We start from the raw sequence: 7,983 nt of genomic DNA on the forward strand, positions 1-7,983 counted from the left end.
AGAAAGGGGGAAACGCATTGCTGGAAAGATGATGTTAAAAAGAAATAAACATATATGGCTTGAAAGGGTGTCTCAAGCCAAACCCAAAGCTCTTTAGAGATGGGGGAAAGGGCATCAATCACGTCCCTGGGCACATTAAGCTGTTACATATTATAGCCATCTCATTTTAAGTGGTGTGAGGCTCATCTCATTTGCATATGTTGTGTTACAATCTTGCTTCAGGCCTGTCTCCACAGTGAATAAGGTGGCTGCGCTAGGCGGCTTGGGGCTGGCATAAAGGATGTGTCAGAATCAAGCTGCTCACTAATCAGCTTTGCTGGGGCAGATACACGATAGTCTATGTGAAGAAATTTAGATAACAGTAATACAGCATCCTCTGGAATGATTTACGTGTGTGCGTATATATATATATATGGAGGGAGAGAGAGAGAGAGAGAGAGATTTTGTGTGTACATCTGTGTATCTCTATAAAGGTTTTAAGCCTAACTTCTAATCCTTCGTGGAAAATTTGTAAATACTGCAGCGATGTTCTACTGACCTCTAAAGGCAGCTGCTTTGAGCTCTGTGCACTTTTGTTAAATCTCAAGGCTTTGTGCCACACATGTCATTAACATCCTTATGGACTTGTTAACAGGAATTTCTCTGCTTCCCACCTTCTGCCTCTCCCCCCACCCACCCACCCAAAATAAAAACCCCACATGCAGTCATATTACATTTTATTTATTTATTTTGGTGGTTATCTTCATTATTGTCGTTACCATTATTTCATGGTCCTTTCCAAGTCACCGTGTCTCCCACAGGGCCCATCCTTCAAACCCCACCACCACCACCACTTTTTCCTCATTCTAGAATTAGTAACACTGCCTATGTTGGAGGCAAGGTCAAAACTGCTTGTTCAGACTGACTGCAGCAATGTCTTCTATAACTCTTCTCACAGGGTCCAGTATTTGTATCTTCCACTACGGTTCCCTTTCTCCATTCCTCCTCTATAAACAGCTTGGCACTTTCTCTTCTTCTCCTTAGTTTCTTGCCGCCAGCCGGGCAGGCCAGAAGCTCTATTCACAGCAGGAAGAAAAGTGCCTCACCCCAGTCAAAGCGACGTGGGGTTGAGCTGAAACCCACTGCCGTGCATTTAGCTGGCTAAATACACAAATTGTTAAATGCATTATTGTTATTACTGTTTTTCCGTTTCGAAGAAAGAACAAAACAACAACTCGCCTCCCAAGGCTCTATAGGGTACAACGCTCGATCCCTGTCCACTGTGCAATTTTATTTATGAATACCAGCAATGGATTCAGTCAGGATTCCCACCCGGCCACATATTTACCTCAGAGCTCCCGTAATAAAATGCACCTCTCTCCTCTGTTGCCACCATTAATGCTCGCACGCCATTTGCTGTATGCAATCGAGACACCTGTCTTCTTTCGTGCTACAATTTTGTGAGGTTTCAGGGCCATGTGTGCCAAATAAGCCACGGATGGTAAAAAAAATAAAAAATGAAATAGGGTATATGCCCATAGGTGTTGCCTATCACTTTCATTTAGAGCAGGCCAGGAAGGAATTGCTCAGCTTTTTTGAAGGATGAGGGGAGGATGATGATGGGAGGGTGGTGGGCAGGGGAAACGTTTTCTCCCCCCCCCCCTTAAATGAGAGACCTCTAACACTGAATGAGCTGAGAGATAATAACTTAACGGTAAAAGGTCCTTGCCTACGTATACCACCCTGCCTCTGGCATTAATCCAGGCTTTGGGGGAATCTGAAATTTCCTAAAGATGTATTAGTGTCTTATACACATGTGCTCCTGTGCACTCATAATCCTTTTCACTAGCTTCTTAGCTGCATGCTTTGTATTTAAATTTTCCCTTCTGACCAAGTAAATCCCTTTGGATGAAGTGACAGCGGCTTTTCAGCACCCATAGCTGGGTGACAGCTGGTGTTCAGGCTCTGAAAAGGCAGCAGAGTGTTCCTTGCTAGCTTTCTTCAGGACCAATGTCAACCACCAGCTGAGCGATTTGTTAGTCCCTCCTTTGGGCATCAGTCAGCTGAAGAGGCTTGCATTATATACCGAAGTAATACAATAGCTATCAATATAAACAATATCTGTGCTCCCGGCTTTCAGCCGCGCTTTTAATTAGCTACTGAATTATGTGAACCTAGTACATTTTCATTAAAGCCAGTGTAACCCTTTATTAGCACTCTGAGAAGGGCAGTCAGTTATATTCTGGATTCAGGCAGAGTTGGTTTGAAACTTTGGCTTGAAAGGAATCAGCATCAGGAGGTGTTTTTTTTAAGAGAGCGAGAGAGAGAGAGAGCGCATGCAACCCTTAAAATAGTATGCTTAGAGATCACAGGAAAAGATTATCTTTTGCCTTCTCCTTATATAAAGTTTTTCTCTTGAAAAACTGATATATGGTGCTCTTTCAGCCTAGATTTCTACTCTATCCTCCTCTCCAGGATTCTTGGCAAATATTGTAATGGGGGAGAATTACTACAAGGGCAGAAGTCGATCTTGCAATGGATGTGGGTTGCTAAAGGTAAAACCATCCCAAAATGGAAATTGTTTCAGAACTGGGCTATTGGTTACCTATATGTGTTGATGTTTTCGACAGTGGATTTCGAATGGCATTGTGCAAAAGTAACATGGGTCACGGGGGGAGATACCTTTCTATATGATCCGTACTGAAGACAATGCTTGATCCAAAACAAATCTATTTTAAAAATATAATATTACACATTTCAAATGTACGACTTATTAATTATGTTTCATTCCTAGAACTGTGGCATTTTGGGAATTGATGCTCTAGGGAAGTCATGTAAATGCTTGCCTGAACCAGGCAAAATATGTATGAAAATAGTTTTATCAGACAGAACTGATTCTTCTCTTTGATGAAAATTGAACACACACACATACACATTCATATTTACATAACATGCCCAGATTTATCCCATTGATCCTTTGGAAAATAAAAGTCTCATTGCAATATATACTTAACTCCACTCCTTCTTTACCCTTTGTAAACCAGTCCATTGTGTAATATAACATTTGTATGCTTTAAAAAAAGTATTACATTGTTTTTTTACCACGCTCAGAGCTGCTTTTGAGAGAGAGGCAGAGAGATGGGTAACTATGGTTTCTACTCCTCATCACAGAATTTCAGAAGACATCAGAATATTGCAAATCGAAGACTTGAAATTAAATACTTTCCACCCGGATCATAAATATAGGAGCTGAATGTAAGTCCCAATGAAATTAATGTTACTTTCAAAACAACACATTTAAGGAGAGGGTTTCTCTAGCCTGCAGCCTGCCAAAAGTTTGTGATGCATATGCACTGAAGAGAGGAATACACACACAAAAACAAACACATACCAAAAGGTATTTATTCATTTATAAACTGTACAGGATCCATCTAAATGCTGTGCTATTAAAATGATTTCACAAAAGATGGCTACACACCCGAGCTTGGTAGATGGCCTTAGACTGCAATCCTGCACCCACTAAGACCCATTGAACCCATTGGGATTTAGCTCTGAGTAAAAATTTATAGGGCTGTGTTTTCTGAGGGAAGTCACATTCTCAGCAGTAGCCTCTTCCCCACCCAAGCTGCAAAACAGGGATAAGAATGCTAGACTACCTTACAAGGCTGCTGTAAACGTCACTGAGATAACGTAAAGCCACGTTAATGCTGAGATGTGCAATAAAATGCATTATTGTCGTTAACCCTTCCACAACTAATATCACAGTCTTACAAGCAACGCTGCTCTAAAGTTTGGGTTCGAATTGGAAGATTGCATAAATTGACTATACCTCACTGCAACTTGCTTAACATTCAATCAGCACGGGGCTAATAGTATTTAATGAAATACTGGTTTAGAAATAAAATTTGCACACTTCACACGAACCATCTCAGCCAAATGGCGCATTTGCTCTTAAGAGTTGTTTCCAAAAGTCGAAGCCTGGTCTAATTTAAGATCTTGCCTATTTCTTTCTTACACTGGGATTTTACAAACTTTCTCCTGAGCATGTATTCCTCATTCCACCCAGCCACCCACCCACCACCCCTCCCCTTTACCTTTGCAGGGCCTGAAAGCAAGCACAACCATGCCAGGCCTTTATGTGGAAACATAATGCAGGATCTCTGTATCTGTAATCCCTGCATACACATTTGTGAGGAGGCGGTGGCCGGGTGGGGGGAATCGACAGAGAGTACATCCACTCAGTTAGTATTTGGGCGGCGGGAGGCGGGTAGTGGCAGCAGCTCTGTTTCCGCATTATAAATGCAAACATTTCTCCCACATTTTCTTCCCATATATGTCTGATGAAGAGCATGAAACATTCTCACCACTGAATCCTTGGTAGTACGCAGTGGACATGTCATCACGGCTAAGAATAAAGAAACGGTGTGAATATAATGCAGTTCATATGTGTTGCATGCAAATAAATGGGCGTTTTGTCACTGGTTTTAATAAGGCGTATTCCCACTTTCTCTTTCTCTCTAAAGAAGAGAGAACCCTGTGTAAATATGAATTATACATTTTTGTAACCAGATCCCTACACTTGAGAAATTTATCTTTTATTCAATTCAGTTTGAAACCTCACTCTCGTGCTGTTTGTGGTAGTGTAGCTTTCTGCACAACTTGCATAGATCCCTGCACCCAAGAGACTTTTAAAAAAAAATCAAAAAGGGATTAAAAAAAAAATAGGGCATACCTGTATGTTTGGTGTCTGTTTACATTTTCTGTAATGTAGTCATTAAGCACACAACATAGACTTAAAGGATGTCAAAACTGACAACCACACTATGATTGATGATGCTGTGCTAGACTAATTCTTACCAGGTGTGGTGTGATGTGAATTCAAATGTAGCTCAGAGAGCTTATTTGTATTAGTAAAGTTATGCTTTGTCAAAGTTCTATGACTTCTTAACCTATCAAATCCATCTTTTTATCCAGAGTGCCCCCCCACACTCTGCCAGCCTTTAGATCTGTGAACAATGCCCCCCCAATGCCTTCCAATCTCAGTAATCATGTTGCTCTGTGTGTGGTGATTTGTTAAAGATCTATTGGTCCAAGTCTGCAAGCTGCAAAATGCAGAAACTGAAGACCTTGTTAAATACCTGTTTCACACGCATGTGTTTTCACCGCAAAACCTTCTCTAGTGATCTCCCTTGGGGTTCATATGTAGAGATTTCCACGGAAGTGGAAATACTTGTGCACTTTTGCAATAATGTGCAAAAAAAGTATTTTTAAAAATGCTACAAAATATTGTACTTTGTGTGTATACATGAGACAAAATGCATGTGGAGAGAATTCAGCTGAATATGACCGTATGAATATGACCAGATCATCAGAATTTACAAGTAGATAGACACTGTTGTTGAGAAATCTGTATACACTGAGATGAATACACAGGGTGCCACATTCATTTAAATCTGTGAACCAGATCCATGCACATATTCTTTTGAATCTTTGGGCTGCCAGATGTTGTAGAACTCCAGTGCCCATCGCTCCCAGGCATCATAGTCAATGCCCAGGGGTGAAGGGCATCAGAGGTGAAAGAATTACACATCTGGAGGGGCAATAGGTTCCATATCCCTGTTTCTGAGCATGTAGGCCTGGCCCTTCTGTTTCAATGAACAGGAAACCTTTACACAAAGGAGAAATCTGCGAAAAGTAAATTACCTCACTGGATCAGGGTGAGGCGAGTTTCAATACAGAACAAAAGAGAGCCCAGTATGCAAAGCTACCTCCTTCCTAGATAACCAGTCTCAGGGTTACTGTGGGTTTTCGTTAGTAGGAGTCAGGATCCCCTCCATCAGGCAATGGAAACAAGGACTGCAAACCTGAATAGGAAGGACACCAGCAGCGTGGTTATCAAATGAACCTGCTGGAACAACACCCTCCCCATGGCCCGAGCATAAGGCATTGCTATCCTCTGGCTGATAGGGACACGGGTGGCACTGTGGGTTAATCCACAGAGCCTAGGACTTGCCAATCAGAAGGTTGGCGGTTCGAATCCCTGCAACGGGGTGAGCTCCCGTTGCTCGGTCCCTGCTCCTGCCAACCTAGCAGTTCGAAAGGACCTCAAAGTGCAAGTAGATAAATAGGTACCACTCCGGCGGGAAGGTAAATGGCATTTCCGTGTGCTGCTCTGCCAGAAGTGGCTTAGTCAGAAGTGGCTGAGTCATGCTGGCCACATGACCCGGAAGCTGTACGCCGGCTCCCTCAGCCAATAAAGCGAGATGAGCGCCATAACCCCAGAGTCGGCCACGACTGGACCTAATGGTCAGGGGTCCCTTTACCTTACCTTTATCCTCTGGCTGAGAAGACTTAGCTGTAGAAGACCCAGGAGGACCTGAAGCTCTCCCCACTCCACAGCAATAAATCAGGAGTGGACTTTTGTCAACTTTGGTAATATTTGGTGCCCTAAGCGAGGTCAAAATTTGGCTCCCCAAAATAGATCTTCTCAATTATGGATCTTGTTGGAACAACTTCAGAGCTCTGCCCAAGCTTGACCTACCTTATCTTGTGTCCAGCCTGAAGCATTTTTGTTTGAACAAGGTCCTTTCAGTACCTTTAGTTGAAAGAGGTAGGAGATATAGGGGAAATTATCTGCTTGAGAACCAGTTAAAGGTAGATATCAGAACCATATTAGGTAGCACTGACTTGGTTAAGGAAGCTTCATTTAATCCTATTTCAATTGACTTCATTTACCTTATACAACCAAATTTGATGGACTTCACAACAGTCAATGCATTACCCCACATGTCCACCTAAATGTTACCACCTACAGCAGTCTCCATTCCCCCAATTTGCTCTCGCTGTGTTGTCATCCAGCAGGCAAATCTGATTGGCTAGACATGCTGTGACAATACCACCTTTCACTAAATGATTTGTGATTGGCTGGGAACGCCCATGTGATTAAGCCTCAAAGAGCAAAGAAGCAACGTCCACAAAGATAGAGTTGTGCTGCAGTTGCAGCAACTAGCAGAAACAATGGTCTCCAACAGAATTGCCTCCCCTCTTACCTGCATTCTAAGGATCAATACGCACACACACAAAATTTCAGGAAATAGTTTTACTCCTCAGAAATTGATATTTAGCCATGTAAAAATTGGCATTGGTGAATCTTTGATGCACCCGCAGTCTCTACAGGCAGAATAAGTCACTGTGTGTTGTTTGGCATCATTGATAATCAACTCAGCATCTTATATATTGCAGTATTTGGCCCCTGAACTTTAGGCGCTGTTTTGATTGAATCAAGGGCCACAAACTCTCACTATTTATAAGGGATCTGTGAACGATTAGGAGGAAGAGAGAGAGAAAATGCTTCCCCAAATCTGTATTTTTAAATGAGCTCCAGCAATGCTTAAGATGAGTTGTAACTTGTAATATGTGTTTATCTCAAATCCATGGCAACAGCAGTGCTTATATCATTCCTACGTGCTTATTAAAAGTGGCATATGTTTTCCCTGTGCCAGGAAGGGAAGGGGAAGTAAAAGAGGAAAGCACAAGCTTCCCTCTAACTAGTATTGAAAATAAAGGGAAAAGATCACAGGACCCAGAGGGTCAGAAGTTGAAAACTGACTTGTTTGCAAGAGTGGCAGGGATAAGTAAAAGTCACCAGATCAAAGTTTCAAAAATAAGGAACACGTCAAAACATTGTGTGGCAAAATAAGGTGCCTCCATTATGTTCAATGGGACTTTGATTTCATTTTTAATTATTTTAGGTCTCTTCCAGTGAGGAACAACTGACATGCTTGGGAGTAAGATGGATATGTGCTGGCTCTGCATTTCAGTATTCTGCCGTGTGATAGTTTTCTTGGTCCATATGTTCCAATGATCCCTATTTGCCTCAGGATTCTTTGTTTTCTCTGTTACCACGGCCCGTCTTTCCTACCACCACCCCATCCTCGCTACCTCCACCTGTATATCAATCATTCTATGTTGCAACATCCTGTCAGTTGTAGATCACATGCAGAA

The 7,983-nt window shown here is 42.1% G+C and overlaps 1 long non-coding RNA gene across 1 annotated transcript; it reads left to right on the forward strand.

Annotated features, from left to right (window-relative positions):
• The first annotated feature begins 252 nt into the window (after window positions 1-252).
• Window positions 253-3,227, forward strand: LOC310762120. Its single transcript, XR_014547877.1, has 3 exons — window positions 253-394; window positions 2,455-2,534; window positions 3,091-3,227. It is a non-coding gene; the product is annotated as an uncharacterized lncRNA (long non-coding RNA).
• Window positions 3,228-7,983: the final 4,756 nt, after the last annotated feature.

The sequence above is a fragment of the Podarcis filfolensis genome (assembly GCF_964270895.1).
Source record: "Podarcis filfolensis genome assembly, chromosome: 4".
NCBI lineage: Eukaryota > Metazoa > Chordata > Lepidosauria > Squamata > Lacertidae > Podarcis > Podarcis filfolensis.